Genomic DNA, 17476 nt, shown 5'->3' with positions numbered 1-17476 from the left:
GGTGTTAAGGCTTAGCAATAGGAAGTTATTCTCCTCTAAAATTTTTTTTAAAAAGAAAAGAGACTTTTCAGGTGGAATGTTGTAAAGAACACACCCTAGAAGCAATGGTGAGCTGGAAAGAGATGAGCTCTCACAAAGACCATAATACAGCTTTAAATCAGTTCAATCATAGATTATATTAAGGTGAATGTCCACCTTAAAGCAAAATCCAAAAACAAAATCAAAAGCAAACCCTCTGTTTAGGAAGTAACAACCTTCAAATTATTTCTATGGTTTATAAAATTACCAGGCATCTCAGAAGATAAGACCAAATAAACAAACAAACAAACAAAATAGGTAATAGAAGCAGACATAAAGGAGATTCAGGCTTAGGAGTTATAAGAAATGGACTTCGAAATAACTGTTATTTATATATTCAAGGGGGAAAATCACACCGTGGAGAATTTTACTAGATACTTGGAATCAATAAAAAAAAATCAAATGGAAATTTGAGAACTGAAAAATACATTAAATAAAATCACAAACCCAACATATGAATTTACCTCCAGAATAGACACAGCTGAATACAGGATTAGCACCAGTAGAAAATATTCAGACTGAAGCATAAATATAAAAAAGATACTTAATACAGCAAGCCTGCTCTAGCCTCAGGACAAGTCTCACCCAAGAGCAAGGGAACAACATCAACAGGACAATCGCAGCCCTGTAGCCTGTGGACACAGCCCACCCATCAGCAGGCCAGATCCTGCTCAGGGACTAGCTGGGCTCTGGCTCCACTTATCAGCAAGCCAACACAAGCTTTGGGACACCCCAGACCTTACAGGTAGCTGTGTCAGGAACCAGCCCCAATGACCAGCTGTCTGGCACCAGCCCTGGGACCCCTGGACCTTGCAGCAAGACCCCAGGACACAGCTCTGCCTGCCAGTGGGCCAGCACTAGCCCCAGGGCCTGGCTTCATCCACCAGTGAACAGACACCAGCCCTGGGATCTCCTGGACACTGACTCAGCCCACCAGTTAACCAGAAATAGCCCTGGGGTCCATTGAGGTTATGCACCAGCCACCTCATGACCTGGCCCTGCCAACCAGGAGCACGCAGCATCTGCACAAAGCAGGGTCTGGCAACCGACCAGGCCAGGAGTGAACCAAGACTACCAGACCCAGTAGTCAGTTCATCAGTACAGAAAAACCCACACAGCTCACACAGGGGGACCCCTAGAGATACAGCTCTGGTGACAAGACAGGAGTGCACTGCTGAGATGCATAGGACATCTCCTACAAAAGTCCACTTATCCAAAGTCAAAAAACATAACTAACTTAGGAGATACATAGAAAATAGCAATTTAGGCAAAATGAGACTGGAACATGTTCCAAATGAAGGAACGGGATAAAACTCTTGTGAGGAAAAACAAATTGAGTGGAGATAGGAAATTTACACAAGAAAAAGTTCAGAGTGATGACCATAAAGATGATGAAAGAATTCAAGAGAAGAATGGAAGCACAGAGTGAGAAGTTAGAGGTTTTTAAGGGTTAAAAAATATGAAGAACAACCAAAGATGAAGAACACAATAAATGAAATGAAAATTACACTAGAAGGAATCAACAGTAGACTACATGATACAGAGGAACGGATCAGTGAGCTAGAAGACAGAGTAGTGAAAATCACTGGAACTGAACCAAAAAAAAGAAGAAAAGAATGAGGACATTTTAAGAGACCTCTAGGACAACATCAAGTGCACTAATATTCCCATTATAGGGGTCCCAGAAGGAGAAGACAGAGAGAAAATAGGGGCTGAGAACATATTTGAAGCCATGATAGATGAAAACATCCTTAACCTAGGAATGGAAACAGACGTCCAAGTCCAGGAAGCACAGAGAGACCCACACAATATTAACCCAAAGAGGACCAAACCAGGACACGATGTAATTAAAATGGCAAAAATTAAGATAAAGAGAGATTAGAAGCAGCAAGGGAAAAGCAAGAAGTTATATACAAGGGAACTCCCACAAGGCTTTCAACTGACTTTTCAGCAGAAACTCTGCAGGCCAGAAGGGAGTGGCTTGGCATATTTAAAGTGATGAAAGGGAAAAACCTACAACCAAGAATACACTACTCAGCAAGGTTCTCATTCAGACACTCTCTTCAATAAGTGGTGCAGGGAAAGCTGGATAACTACATGTAAAAGAATAAAATAAGAACGTTCTCTAAGATCATATACAAAAATAAATTCAAAATGGATTAAAGACCTAAATGTAAGACCAGAGACCATAAAACTCCTAGAAGAAAATATAGGCAGAATACTCTTCGACATAAATCGCAGAAATATTTTTTTGCATCTGTCTCCTAGAGTAATGTAAATAAAAGCAAAAATAATCAAATGGGACATAATTAAAATTAAAAGTTTTTGCACAGCAAAGGAAACCATAAACAAACACACAAAAAGACAACCTACAGACTGGGAGAAAATATTTGTAAATGATATGACCAACAAGGGATTAATTTCCCAAATATACAAACAGCTCATAGAGCTCAATATCAAAACAAACAAACAGACAAACAACCCAACCAAAAAATGGGCAGAAGATCTAAATAGACATTTATACAAAGAAGACATACAGATGGCCAATAGGCACATGAAAAGACACTCAACATTGCTAATTATTAGAGAAATGCAAATCAAAACTACAATGAGGTATCACCTCACATCAGTCAAAATGGCCATCATCAAAAAGTCGACAGGGCTTCCCTGGTGGTGCAGTGGTTGAGAGTCCGCCTGCCGATGCAGGGGACACGGGTTCGTGCCCCAGTCCGGGAAGATCCCACATGCTGTGGAGCGGCTGGGCCCGTGAACCATGGCCGCTGACCCTGCGCGTCCGGAGCCTTGCTCCGCAACGGGAGAGGCCACAACAGTGAGAGGCCTGCGTACCGCAAAAAAAAACCCAAAAAGATACAGATGTAGAGAATGGACTTGAGGACACGAGGAGGGGGAAGGGTAAGCTGAGACGCAGTTAGAGAGTGGCATGAACATATTTACACTACCAAATGTAAAATAGATAGCTACTGGGAAGCAGCTGCATAGCACAGAGAGATCAACTCGGGTGCTTTGTGACCATGTAGAGGGGTGGGATAGGGAGGGTGGGAGGGAGATGCAAGACAGAGGATATATGGGGATGTATGTATATGTATAGCTGATTCACTTTGCTATGCAGCAGAAACTAACACACCACTGTAAAGCAATTATACCCCAATAAAGATGTTAAAAAAAATCTACAAACAATAAATGCTGGAGAGGGTGTGAAGAAAGGGAACCCTCTTGCACTGTTGGTGGGAATGTAAATTGATACAGCCACTATGGAGAACAGTATGGAAGTCCCTTAAAAAAGTGAAAATAGAACTACCATATGACCCAGCAATCCCACTATGGGGCATATACCCAGAGAAAACCATAACTCAAAAAGACACATGCACCCCAATGTTCATTGCAGCACTATTTACATTAGCCAGCTCATGGAAACAACCCTGTCGACAGACAAATGGATAAAGAAGTTGTGGTACATATATACAATGGAATATTACTCAGCCATAAAAAGGAACAAAATTGGGTCATTTGTAGGGACGTGGATGGACCTAGAGACTGTCATACAGAATGAAGTAAATCAGAAAGAGAAAAATGAATATCGTATATTAATGCATATATGCGGAATCTAGAAAAATGGTACAAGTGAACCAGTTTGCAAGGCAGAAATAGAGACACAGACATAGAGAACAACATATGGACAGCAAGGGGGGAAAGGGGGATGGGGGGTAGGATGAACTGGGAGATTGGGATTGACATATACACACTAACTAATATGTATAAAATAGATAACTAATGAGAACCTGCTGTATAGCACAGGGAACTCCACTTTGCTGTACAGTAGAAACTAATACAACATTGTAAAACAACTATACCCCAATAAAAACAAAGTGGGGTGGTGTAGAGTGAAATTCTCTCCCAAGTATCGAATGTATCTTTCTGGGGATATTTTGTGCATTTAAAAACCAGTACATACATGAATTCGTTCCCCATGTTTACACAAAAGTTAGAACACTATAAACACTGTTCTACACCTTGATTTTCTAATTTTTAGTTTTTTATTTTAAAATATATATAATGTATTCCAGAGATTTTTATATATGTAGTGTTTCTTTGGTAACTTCCTGAGATGGAAATTAGACAGTTGATTTTCTGCCTTTTTCATTTTTAAATATATCCATTTAAAGTTATGAATTTCCCACTAAACATGGCTTTACCTATATTCCACAAGTTTGGACATGTCATATCTTTGTTATCTCTCTTTTCAAAATATTTTAAAATTTCCATTGTAATTTCTTATTTAACTCGTGGGTTACTTAGAAGCTTATCCCTTAATTTCCATATATACGAATATACTGTTGACCTGAAACAAATAGACTCCAGATGTTTCTCCAGCAAATATGGATTTATTCAGAATCAGCAGAAAATTGCAATTCAAGGTCTGCTACCATGGGGAGCCATATGCAAGTGCCCTAACAACAAGGGAAGGAGAACCTTTTTTTGTTTTAACATCTTTATTGGAGTATAATTGCTTTACAATGTTGTGTTAGTTTCTGCTGTATAACAAAGTGAATCAGCTACATGTATACATATATCCCCATATCCCCTCCCTCTTGGGTCTCCCTCCCACCCTCCGTATCCCACTTCTCCAGGTGGTCACAAAATGGGAGGGGTAGAGCAAACAGAATCCACAGCTTTTCATCTGCTGAGTCCTGGTCAGTAAAGAAGTTTTTCTTCTTCCTGTTGGGCTCTGCTATCATGGAAGGGCATGAGAGCTCCCCCTTCTTGTCTCACAGCTCTATTTTATTGAGTTTTCTGTTTACTAATTTTTCATAATACATATAAATGGGTTTTCTAGTTTTGTCTATTTGTCAATTAATTTCTAGTGCAATACTAGAAGAATATTGAAATCTGTCTGATTTCAAGGCTCTGAAATATGTCAAGACTTGCTTTATGGGACAGCATGTGATCAATTTTGGCAACTGTTGGGTGTGCAGTTGAAGAGAATGTGTATTTTGTGGTAGTTGGGTACAATTTTCTACTTATGTCCACTAGGTCAAGTTGCTACTCTAGTTGTTCAAATCTTCCATATCCTTACTGGTATTTTTGCTACTGTATTCTAAAGTGACTAAGACATGTGTGCAAAAATCTCACATTATGCTGTGAATTTGTCTATTTCCACGTTTAGTTCTTTCAAGTTTCCCTTTATATAAGGCCACATTGTTACATACATTTAATTTAAAAAATTTTTTTATTTAAAAATTTTTTTTACAGTAGTCCTTATTGTTTATCTATTTTAAATACAACTGTGTGTACATGTCAATCACAAACTCCCAATCTATCCCACCCCTCCACCCTTCCCCCCATAACCGTAAGTTCATTTTCTAAGTCTGTTTCTGTTTTGTAAATAAGTTCATTTTTTTTAGATTCCACATACAAGCAATATCATATGATATTTATTTTTCTCTGTCTGACTTACTTCACTTGATATGATAATCTCCAGGTCCATCCATGTTGCTGTAAATGGCAGTATTTCATTCTTTTTTTGGCTGAGCAATATTCCATTGTATATAGGTACCACATCTTCTTTATATACTCATCTGCTGATGGACATTTTGGTTGCTTCCATGTCTTGGTTATTGTAAACAGAGCTGCAATAAACATTAGGGTACATGTATCATTTCGAACCATGTTTTTTTCCAGATATATGTCCTGGAGTGGGATTGTAGCTCATACTGTAGCTCTATTTTTAGATTTTTAAGGAACCTCCATCCTGTTCTCCATAGTGACTGTACCAATTTACATTCCCACCAACAGTGAAGGAGGGTTCCCTTTTCTCTACACCCTCTCCAGCATTTATCGTTTGTAGATTTTCTGATCATGGCCATTCTGACTGTTGTGAAGTGATACCTCATTGTAGTTTTGATTTACATTTCTCTAATAATTAGCAATGTTGAGTATATTTTCTTGTGCCTCTTGGCCATCTGCATGTCTTCTTTGGAGAAATGTCGATTTAGGTTTTCTGCCCATTTTTTGATTGGGTTGTTTGTTTTTTGGATATTGAGCTGCATGAGCATTTTGTAAATTTTGGAGACTAATCTCTTGTCCATAGTATCATTTGGCAATATTTTCTCCCATCCTGTGGGCTGTCTTCTCATTTTGTTGTGGCTTCCTTTGCTTGCAAAAGCTTTTGAATTAAATTCTGTCCCATTTGTTTATTTTTGCTTTTATTTCCATTACTCTGGGAGACAGATTGAAAAAGATGTTGCTGTGATTTATATCAAAGAGTGTTTTGCCTATGTTTTCTTCTGAGTTTTATAGTATCCAGTCTTACATTTAGGTCTTTAATCCATTTTGAGTTTATTTTTATGTATGGTGTTAAAGAATGGTTGTTTCATTTTCTTTCATGTACCTGTCCAGTTTTCCCCTGACCATTTATTGAAGAGACTGTCTTTTCTCCATTGCGTAGTCTTGCCTCTCTTGTCATAGATTAATTGACCATAGGTGTGTGGCTTTATTTTTGGACTTTCTATCCTGTTCCATTGATCTATATTTCTGTTTTTCTGCCAGTACCATACTTTTTTGATGACTATAGCTTTGTAGTGTAGTCTGAAGTCAGGGAGTCTGATTCTTCCAGCTTCGTTTTTCTTTCTCAAGATTGTTTTGGCTATACAGTGTCTTTTGTGTCTCCATACAAATTTTAAGATTTTTTTGATCTGTGAAAAATGCCATTGGTAACTTCATAAGGATTGCATTGAATCTGTAGATTGCCTTGGGTAGTATAGTCATTTTAACAATATTGATTCTTCCGATCCAAGAACATGGTATATCTTTCCATCTGTTTGTTTCATATTTGATTTCTTTCATCAGCATCTTATAGTTTATCCCTAGGTATTTTATTCTTTGATGCAATGGTAAAAGGGATTGTTTCTTTCATTTCTCTTTCTGATCTTTTATGGTTAGTGTACGGAAGTGCAACAGATTTCTGTGTATTAATTTTGTTTCCTGCAACTTTACCAAATTTATTGATGAGCTCTAGCTGTTTTCTGGTAGCATCTTTAGGATTTTCTATGTATAGTATCATGTCATCTGCAAACAGTGACAGTTTTACTTCTTCTTTTCCAATTTGGATTCTTTTTATTTCTTTTTTTTCTCTAATTGGCTGGGCTAGGACTTCCAAAACTATGTTGAGTATAAGTGGTGAGAGTGGACATTCTTGTCTTATTCCTGATCTTAGAAGGAATGCTTTCAGCTTTTTACCATTGAGTATGAGGTTAGATGTAGGTTTGTCATATATGGCTTTATTATATTGAGGTAGGTTCCCTCTATGCCCACTTTCTGGAGAGTTTTATCATAAACAGGTGTTGAATGTTGTCAAAAGATTTTTCTGCAACTATTGAGATGATCATATGGTTTTTATTCTTCAATTTGTTGATGTGGTGTATCACACTGACTGATTTGCAGATATTGAAGAATCCTTGCATCCCAGGGATAAATCCCACTTGATCATGGTGTGTGATCCTTTTAATGTATTATTGGATTCAGATTGCTAGTATTTTGTTGAGGCTTTCTGCAACTATGTTAACCAGTGACATTGGCCTATAATTTTCTTTTTTTGTGGTATCTTTGTCTGGTTTTGATATCAGGGTGATGGTGGCCTCATAAAATGAGTTTGGGAGTGTTCCCTCCTCTGCAATTTTTTGGAATAGTTTCAGAAGTGTAGGTATTAACTCTTCTCTAAATGTTTGATAGACTTTGCCTGTGAAGCCATCTGATCCTGGACTTTTGATTTTGGGGAGATTTTAAATCACAGTTTCAGTTTCAGTACTTATGATTGGTCTATTCATATTTTCTATTTCTTCCTAGTTCCGACTTGGGAGATTGTACCTTTCTAAGAATGTGTCCATTTCTTCCAGTTTGGCCATTTTATTGGCATATGGTTGCTTGAGGTACATATAAATTTTAAATTATTTTACCTTCCTGGTTGAATGACCCTTTTATGGAATATCCCACTATATCTCTAGTTTTGCTTTTTACTTTAATGTCTGTTTTGCCTGATATTAACATAGTTTCATCAACATTTTTTTACATTGTTGGCATAGCATGTATTTGTCCATTCTTTTGCTTTATACTGTTAATACCCTTAATTTTAAGAGAATATTTTGTGTACAGTTTATGCTTTTTAAAAAATGGAGCCTGACAATTTTCATCATTTTTTGACATATTTAGTCCACTTACATTTAGTATGATGTCTGTGATAGTTTTCTAAGGCTGCCATAACAGAATACCACAGAGTGGGTGGCTTAAACAACAGAAATTTATTTTCTCACAGTTCTGAAGACTAGAAGTCCAAGATCAAAATGTCAGCAGGTTTGGTTTCTTTTGAGGCCTCTCTCCTTGGCTTGCAGATGGCTGCCTTCTCACTACGTTTTTTCCTCTGTGTGTTTTTGCCCCTCATGTCTCTTTTGTGTGTCTAAATTTCCTCTTTTTGATAAGGACACCACTCAGATTGGATTAGGACTTGCCCTAATAGCATCGTTTTAACTTAATCACATTTATTAGGCTCTATCTCCAAATATAGTCACATTCTGAGGTACTTGGGGGTTAGAGCTTCAGTGTATGAATATAGGGGGGATACAATTCAGCCCCTAACAATATCTGATATATTTCAGTTTAAACTCATAATCTTACTATTTGGTTTTTCACTTGTTCCACTTGTACTAATTTCTCCCTGCCTTATTATTATTGTTATTATTATTATTTATTAGGTAATATTTTTCATTCTTTTCTTTTTCTCTAATAACTTCTGGCATACTTGATTACTAGTGTCTAATCCAAATAAATATTTTTGCTACTTCCTGCTTAATATGAGGACCTCAGAACACTTTACCCATTATTTTTTGTAAAAGGCAACTCTTAGTCTTCTTACTGCACTTCTTAATGTAATCTGTCTTTTTTAATGGATGCTGTTAAATTTTTTCTTTTTGTTTTGATTATCCACAGTTTACACTATGTATTTCTTTTTATTCACCTTGCTTTTGACTAATAGAGCTTCTATGACTTGAGGTTTTCCATCACTTTTGGAAATATCTTTACCACTATTTTTTTCAAATATTGTTTCTGCCCTATTCTCTTTTTCCCCTCTGCTTTTGAGACTCCAGTTACATTTAAATTAGACCTCACTGAGTCCATATGTTTCTCATGCTCTTTCCCATATTTTATGTTCTTTTTCTGTGTTTCAGCCTTGATTTTTCTATTGACCTACTGCTCTCCTCACTTGTGTCTAAACTGCTCCTAAATCCATTTATTAAGTTCTTAGTTTAGTTTTTGATTTTTTTTCATTCTAGAGTTTTATTTGAATGTTTTCATAGATTACACCTGTCTGGTGAAATTATTCATCTTCTTTTCTTTTCTCTTGAATATAATAATAATAGTTATTTTAAAGTCTCTAAAAGGTAATGTCAATATATGGATCTCCTTTGAGTTTGTTTCTTTTTCTTCTCTCTTGATTTTTGGTCATTTTATCCTTGCCCTGGAATACCTCATATTTTTCTTGAATGGAAAACATTGTGAATTACATATTAAGAGATAGTCTGAAGCTCTGGATGATAATCTTTTCCTTCTGTCATGCAGCTAAATTGTCAGCAGATTTTAATCCAGCCTATGACTGACCTGAAGGAAGCTGGGTCAGTATTTATGAGAATTTGTCTATTTCTGATTAATTATTATTCCTAGGGTATAGTCCTTCTGTGGTCTTAGCTGGAAACCTGGGATGTTTTTGAGGGCTTTGAACTCCAATTTTTGTCTCCCAGATCTATGAGATTATTGCAAGCTCTGCTCAGCTTTCCAGCCATTAGACCCTTTGCTGCTTAAATCAACAAATTCCTTGAAAGAAAAAGCACCACAGAACATCCAACTCATCTCAAAATACTTCCCTTCTATCTGGGACCTCAGCCTCTCAAGTCATGGTTGCTTTGCTATTGTTATGATGCCTTCAAAAAATTTTGCTTTCTTGTATTTTATCCAACTTCTATAATTGTTCTCATTGTGAAAGTTGCTCTAATACAAATTACTCCACTATAGCTAGAAATTTTTTCTTCTTTATTTAATTTTTATTTTTAATTGTGTGAAACATTTGCCAAAACCCAAACTATAAACAAAAGTACATTCAAAGATGCCTAGTTTCTATCCCTGTCTTCTCCAAAATTTCTTCCTTCTTCCTATATGAAACACATTTTTATTAGTTTTTGGTTATCCATTCATTTTTCAATTTTGAAAATATAAACAAATGTATATATATACATATATATAATTATCCTCCTTTCTTACACAAGAGATAGCATGCTATGTACACTGTTTTGCACTCAACATTATATCTTGAAGATCACTTCAGCATAGCAGATAGAAATACTTTGTGTTGTTTTTTACAGTTGTATAGTACTCCATCGTGTGGCTATATTATAACTTGATCAGACCACCTTTAGTGAGCTTTCAATTTTTGTTATTATGAAAAAAATTTGGACATGTATGAAGTTAGAGAGAATGGTTTAATAAATGTCCATGTACCTATCACCTAGCTTTGACAATTATCAACTAATGGCCAATATTGTTTCATCTGCTCTCCCACCCACCTCTCCCTGCCTCCCTCATCTGTGGATTATTTGGAAACAAAAATTCAGGAATCATATAACTTCGTTACATGTAAATACATTAGTGTGTTTCTCTAAAAGATAAGGAAATTTAAAAAATAATAGAATGAACATTTTAAAAGAATTTCTAACAGAGAAATATTGATATTGACATCTCATGGACATTTATGTCACAGTTACTGCTGTCTTTATAGTGTTTAAAGTTTGGGGGAGTCATTTGAATACCCTCAGACACTTGAAAAATTATTTTAGAAAATTACACTTACGCATTAAAGTAAAACAGAATACTTCTATTTATTCGAGGTAGTTTTCAAAATAAAAAAGAAGGTATCAGTTCAGACTTCCTTGTAGTTTATTTGAGAAAAAAAATTATTTGAGAAAAGACTACGTCTATAGCCTTTAGAATCTTTAAAGATAAGGAATAATTGTTATTAATAGACTTTTCTCGCTTCCCTACTGTGGGTCTTCAAGCCTCAAGCTATCTTGATTTAGGATGGATCAAGGAGAAAAACACTGAACTTGAATATGAGATTCAAGTCTGATTTTTAACGGACTGGATTTAGAATACTTAAATGAGCTTTAGTCTAACCACCCAACTCTTGAATATGCATGAGATATCATGAAAAAATGGGGATGAAAGAATTGAGATGTCCTATTTAAAAGCAGTGGTTGTACAAAAATAAAGGCGTTTCCTTGTTTGTCCAAGATAACTGGAGCCTGTTCAGTATAATGAATGGTAATATAGGAGATGTCACATGGCAATACAGTATATGTTTCCCAGGATGTAGACAGTAGGCTTGCAGTGATTCATGGGAGGTTGAAATCATGGTGGATTGAATTTTGGGGTAGTTTGAAAGAAGATGTGCTCAAGCTTGATTTTGGAGAATTAGTAATGACCGAGGAAGACTAGAGGAAACAGACATAGTACAGTCGTCCCCAGGTATACATGGGGGATTTACTCCAGGATCCCCTCTCCCCAGTGGATACCAAAACCTCTGCAGGCTCAAGTCGTTTTTATAAATGGTTAAATTGCATATAACCTGTGCTCATCCTCCCATATACTGTAAATCATCATCATAATATTACTTAACCTAATACAATGTAGATGGTATGTGAATAGTTGCCAGTGCATGGCAAATTCAAGTTTTGCTTGTTGGAACTTTCTGGAGTTTTTTTTTTTTTCCCTGAGTACTTTCAATCTATGGTTGGTTGACACTGCAGATCCAGAACCCAGAGATACAGAGGGCTGACTGTAATCTCCAATGGGGAAGTATGGTTTGAGCAAAAGTGTGGACATTGAAAACGATCAGATGTATAAAGAGGATAAGAGGAATAGGCTGAAAAGGGAGAAGAGTGGTAAATGCTCTAAGTCATGTCCTCAGCAGCCAATGTGCTGAAAACCAATTTGCTAGAACCCAATTCCATTCTCTGTTCTCTGGTCTTCCTGCCTCTCCCTCTAAGCATTCCCCTCAATGTGTTCCTTGCCTCCAGCTGAAGGAGCTGGAAGCAAGAGCACACAAAGGGGCACATAAAAAAAACCTGTAACAAAGACACTGTTTTATGATGGTCTCATCTTATCAATAACCAATGCTGTGGCTGGACCAGCCCTTGTGGTTCCTATTATGACTGCAACATACCCTTCAGCAGTAGCCATCGGGAAACTTTGAAAAAATAGAGGTTTATTACATACACAACACACCTGGGACCACACAGTGAGGCAGCAAGTAGAGAAAGAGAGAGAGTGGGCCTGGGGTCCTGCTTTTACAGGGGTCAAGGATGGGGGGCTAGGACTTTAGGGGATCACTCTTCATTAGTTAATTTAAACATAAGACCATGAATTTAAATCACAGGAAGAGAAAAAAAAACAAGCAGCCCAAATGGCCAATTATTGAAATCAACCAGGATGTCTAAAACAAAGGAGCCTCAGTGGGGAGAGGCAGCCAGGCTCTGGCTCTTTGTCTGGCAACATGGCTGGCAATGTGTTCATTCCACACAGTCTTCTTTGAAGTGGATGCCTTCAAAGAAGTGGCAATCAAAACTTAAGTCAGGTACTTGCATTATAAAAAACGCAAACAAACAAGCCACTGTCTGAGCTTATACTACAGACACCTGAAAATATAAGGATTAAGAAGAAACAAGTTTGGTGACTTAGCCATTTGGCAGGTAAAATGCCACCATATTGGTCAGTGAGAAAATTAATTAATTCTATAGGACATAAAGCCCAAAATAGAGAAACCATAAAATTTATCATTCAACATGAGACACTCTTGAGAGTGAAAGGGAGTGCTATCCATGATTACGCTGGGACAACAGGCATAATAACTAGACCACAGGATTGTCCACAGAAAAACATGAAGGACACTGAGCTTAAATAAACATCTAACAGGGTTTGGGATGACACCCAGCTCCCATGCCACCATCTGACTCTCTCAAAGATGGGTGTTTTTCTTTCCCTCCCACTAGGAGGGACAGAATTGTGTTCAGTTCCCACTTTTGATTCAAGTGCAACATCTCACCCAGTGCTCTGCATACCATAGGCCTCCAGTAGACGCAGGCTGACTTCACAGGACAGGAAAAGGACAGGTGTGGATGGCGCAGTGCAGGGAGAGCCAATTGGGGCAGTCACAGGTAAAGACCCCATGTGGGCCTGGGAGGTCACTGGGGAACCATTGAAATGTGTCTGTGGTGGGGGGTAGAGCACCAAGAAACCTGCACCCCATTCCTGTGCCCTGTGCCCCTCCCATGACCAGATTTCCCCACACTGTCCCACTGGCCCTTCTTCTGGTCCTGTCCCCAAACTCCCTGTTTGCTTTTCTTTAATTATAAACTTGGGAGCTTCTGCTCCAGGGCTGGAGTTTGTGGGCTCCCCTGGGACTTCACAGCTTTACCTTCCTCACCCAGCTTCAGTGTTAAAGCACCTGCATGGGCAGCGGGAGACAGTTCTGCAACCCAGGCTGGGAGGCAGCCCGTGGAAGGTGGACGGGAATCAGGGAGTGGGCTCAGATACACGGATCCTGGCTCTGTCCCCATCTGCCCACCACCGTCTCCTTGACTAAGTTCACTTTCTCCACACTCCTTCTGCTGAGAGGAGGCTGTTGCCTGTCTGAGGCCCACTGTCTGAGCTAGAGAGTCACAGGGAGGCTGAGGGTGACGTGGACACCCACAGCTGGGCTGAGAGGTTGGTGGGAGCTGAGGAAGGTCAGAGCTGGGGGGCTCCTCTCTGACCCCTCTGACCCAGTAAGTGCAAACAAAGAAAGGAGGATGAAATGATTTTGAGGCTGAAATCTCCTTCACAGGGTATTTGCTGAGTTTGTTTTCTTCCAGGGAACCCACCTTTAGGTGAGGGTCTTTACCTGTTACCCTCCTCTCTCCTTTTTGCAGTTCCTATTACTGATCGCTGGTCATTTCGCATTTCTATCGATCAGCATTTTCTCTTCCTGTTATTTTCTGCCTCTGTTAGTTTTTATTTTCTTTTGGGGGGATGAGGGGGTGGGCATATATCTTCTAGTGTTATGCCTCTTCTCACTCTTTCTTCCAGTCCTCTTCCTTTGATCTACTTCTCCCTTTTTCTTAACTTAGTGTCTCATTGACCTTTTTCTTTTCTCTTTCCCTCTGTCTGGATTGGGGGGCCACAGTGATGGGTTGAAGAGTTTTCTAAAGCAGGAAGACAGAGGATGAGTGGAGAGAGATGCAGGTAAAGAGGCAGGGAGGAGAGGGGATGTTGAGTCGTTTTTTCCCCAAAAGGTGACTTGGTTTATGGTGTCATTTCTAGGAAGAAAAATGAACTCGCTAACTAAACACCCATAGTTACCGTGCAAGAAATGAGCACGTGAGATGCCAGAATAATTTCTTGAATTGCTTTGCATAATACAATTACTCATTCAACAGATATGTGCTGGGAACAAAATATATGCCAGGCACTGTCCTAAGAGCCTGAGATCCCACCATGTGCAAAAGTGGCATCAGTGAATATAGGTTTTAGTCGAGAAATCAGGAGTATAACAAAATTCATGTGAATTAAATGTAGCATGCCCAATGGTGTTTAGCGCAATGAAAAACATAAGGCAGGTTAGGAATGAGAAGGAAAAAAGGATTTCAACTCGAAATAGATGTGGAGGAAGGCCTGGCTAAGAAGGTGAGGAGCAGGTAAGGGAACAAGGTGGAATATACCTGGCGAGAGTATTATATGAGGAGGTAAGAGCAAGCCTTGCATCCGCCTGCTCTGTTGGAGGAACGGAAGGGAGGCCAGTGAGACTTGAGTGGAGGAAATTCCAGGGAGAGCAGAACATACATCCTTTTGCCTACGGATGCTCCAGCAACATCTGTTGAAAAGGCTGTCCTTTCTCCGAGAAATTGAATTGTTTTTGCCCCTTTGTCAATGTCGTGTATACAGAAGTAGAAGTACAATGGTGCACATGAAACATATAATGCCATAAACCAATGTTACCTCAAAAAAAAAAAAGGCAAGCAGCAAAAAGGATAGCAACAACAATGACAAAAAGATTAGTTGGGGAGAAAATATTTGCAAACCACATATTTGACAAAGGACTTGTAGCTGGACTAAATAAAGAACGCATCAAAACTTAATATTTTAAAAAGTTGTCCACATTAACAGAATTAAGGGAGGGAAAATCACATGATCATCTCAATTGCTGCAGAAACAGTATTTGACAAAATTTAGTACACTTTTATGATAAAAACATTCAACAGACTGGGCGTAAAAGTAAACAGGTGAATGGTTAAACAATCTGTGGTACATTTATACCATGGAATATTACTCAGCAATTAAAAAAGAAAGAAATACTATTGATATAACTGGAATGGATCCCAAGGCAATTATGCAGAGTAAAAAAGCCAATCTCTAGAGGCTACTTATTGTCTTACTCCATTTATTCTTGAAGCGACAGAATTAGAGACAGAGAATAGATTAGTGGTTGCCAGGGGTTAGGGATGGGAGACAGGAGAAATTAGAGGGGTTGTATGTGGCTATAAAAAAGTAGCCCAAGGGAGTCTTGTGGTGATGGAACAGTTCTGTATCTTGATTGTGACACTTACGTGAAGCTACACATGTGATAAAATTGCTATATATCAGGTCTTGGGGCAGGAAGGGGCAGCAGTGTAGCTGTTATCTGTCACTGGGGGTCAACTGTGGCCCGGTGCTATCTCTTAGATCCTTCACTGTCCCCTTAAAAAAAAATTAAAAATAAGAAGTAGTGAGTCAAACAAAGAATCATGCCCCTTGAGAACTAGGTAAATTTAAATCTTGGGTAGCCTAATAGACAATGTTCAATCATGACATTGAAAAAACATGCAGTTTTGGTGTGCTGTGTTTTCATTTTTATTTGTCTCTAAGTGTTCTGCAGTTTCCCTTGTGATTTCTTCATTGATCCACCGGTTGTTTAAGATTGTATTGTTTAGTTTCCACAAATTAGTGAATTAAAGTTTTACTTCTGTTATTGAAAAAAAATGATGTACATTTTAAATTAATGCAAATTATATAAGTTTAAATAGTGAGTTGATTCCAGTGTAAATAAAGAATGAGAAAATGAATGTGCTGGGGAAAAAATTGCTATATAGAGATATGGAGAAATCTGAAAACTCTATGGGTTGTACCAATATCAATTTCCAGTTTTGTTACTGCACTATACTTATACAAGATGTCATCATTGGAGAGAGCAGGTGAAAGGTACATGAGACCTCCCTGTACATTTCTTTGCAACTTTATGTGAATCTATAATTATTTCAAAATACTTTCTTCCTTCCTTCCTTTCTTTCTCTCTGTCTTTGAGCCCAGGTTCCAAATTAACATTCTAAGAAGTTAATGCTCTAATGTGTAGATAGTAAGAGCCCTGCTAATGTCAGGGGCTGTGGTCAGTTCATGATTCCATGTGGTTTTACAGACACATTTTCTAATCCACACTGAGGACCTCACTGTGAAGCAGTGGAAGGGCCTGTTAATAAAATGACTGAGTGGAAGGTCGTGTTATTATTATTAAAACACGAAATACTCAGCTAAGGCCAATCTCTTCAGGCCCATGAGGCCTGAGAGACACACACATTGGTTGAAAAGCAGACAGCTATACAAAGTTATAAAAATCACACCACAATCTTTACATTAAGATTTAACATAAGCACCAGGAATAAAGCCACCGAATGCAGCAGTAATCCCAGAGTATTGGTTACCCTCTTCTCTTCGAATCTCCCATCCAAACTCAGAGCCCTCGGGACAGAAATCAGGATATTTTTGTCTTCTAGAATTTGAGCCAACCATTCAAATGAGGTTTTGGAAAATTTAATAACATAAAAATCTAAGTTTAAAAAATGTGATTCAAGGCGTAGCTCCAATCTTGCTAAAAACGCCTTTTGGGAGGTTGAGCCGCTTGCACAATGTTGGGAATGAATGAGCCATCCCAGCTCTATGAAGAGAGCAATGACGTGCAGATGGACCTGATGCCTGGCAAGAGTGACCTTCTACAGATGCAGGTAGGCAGCGGGAGCCAGGAGCCATCCTCGAACCCCCGCACCGGAGCCCTGCCACAGCTCGACCAGGACGGCCCAATGGAGGAGGAGGCGGCCCAGCCAACGGCGGAGCCCCAGGGGGACAGAGGCCTTGCTACCCGGCCCAGCTCTGGGGAGTAGCCAGGCCAGATCGTCAGCCATGGCTTGGAGAAGTTGGGGGGTGGGGGGAGGGGGTACGACGAGAAAGACTAGGAATTTGATGACTGGGAGGACGACTGCGACTATCCCGCAGA

The 17476-nt window shown here is 38.7% G+C and overlaps 1 pseudogene; it reads left to right on the top strand.

The window, feature by feature from the left end:
- Positions 1-17096: 17096 nt before the first annotated feature.
- The window catches only part of LOC137221053 (EP300-interacting inhibitor of differentiation 1-like), a 616-nt pseudogene continuing 236 nt past the window's right edge, over positions 17097-17476 (top strand).

Source organism: Pseudorca crassidens, chromosome 3 (genome assembly GCF_039906515.1).
Source record: "Pseudorca crassidens isolate mPseCra1 chromosome 3, mPseCra1.hap1, whole genome shotgun sequence".
Classification (NCBI taxonomy): Eukaryota; Metazoa; Chordata; class Mammalia; order Artiodactyla; family Delphinidae; genus Pseudorca; species Pseudorca crassidens.
Note: the sequence above shows the minus strand (reverse complement) of the source record. Positions and strands in the feature narration are given on the sequence as shown.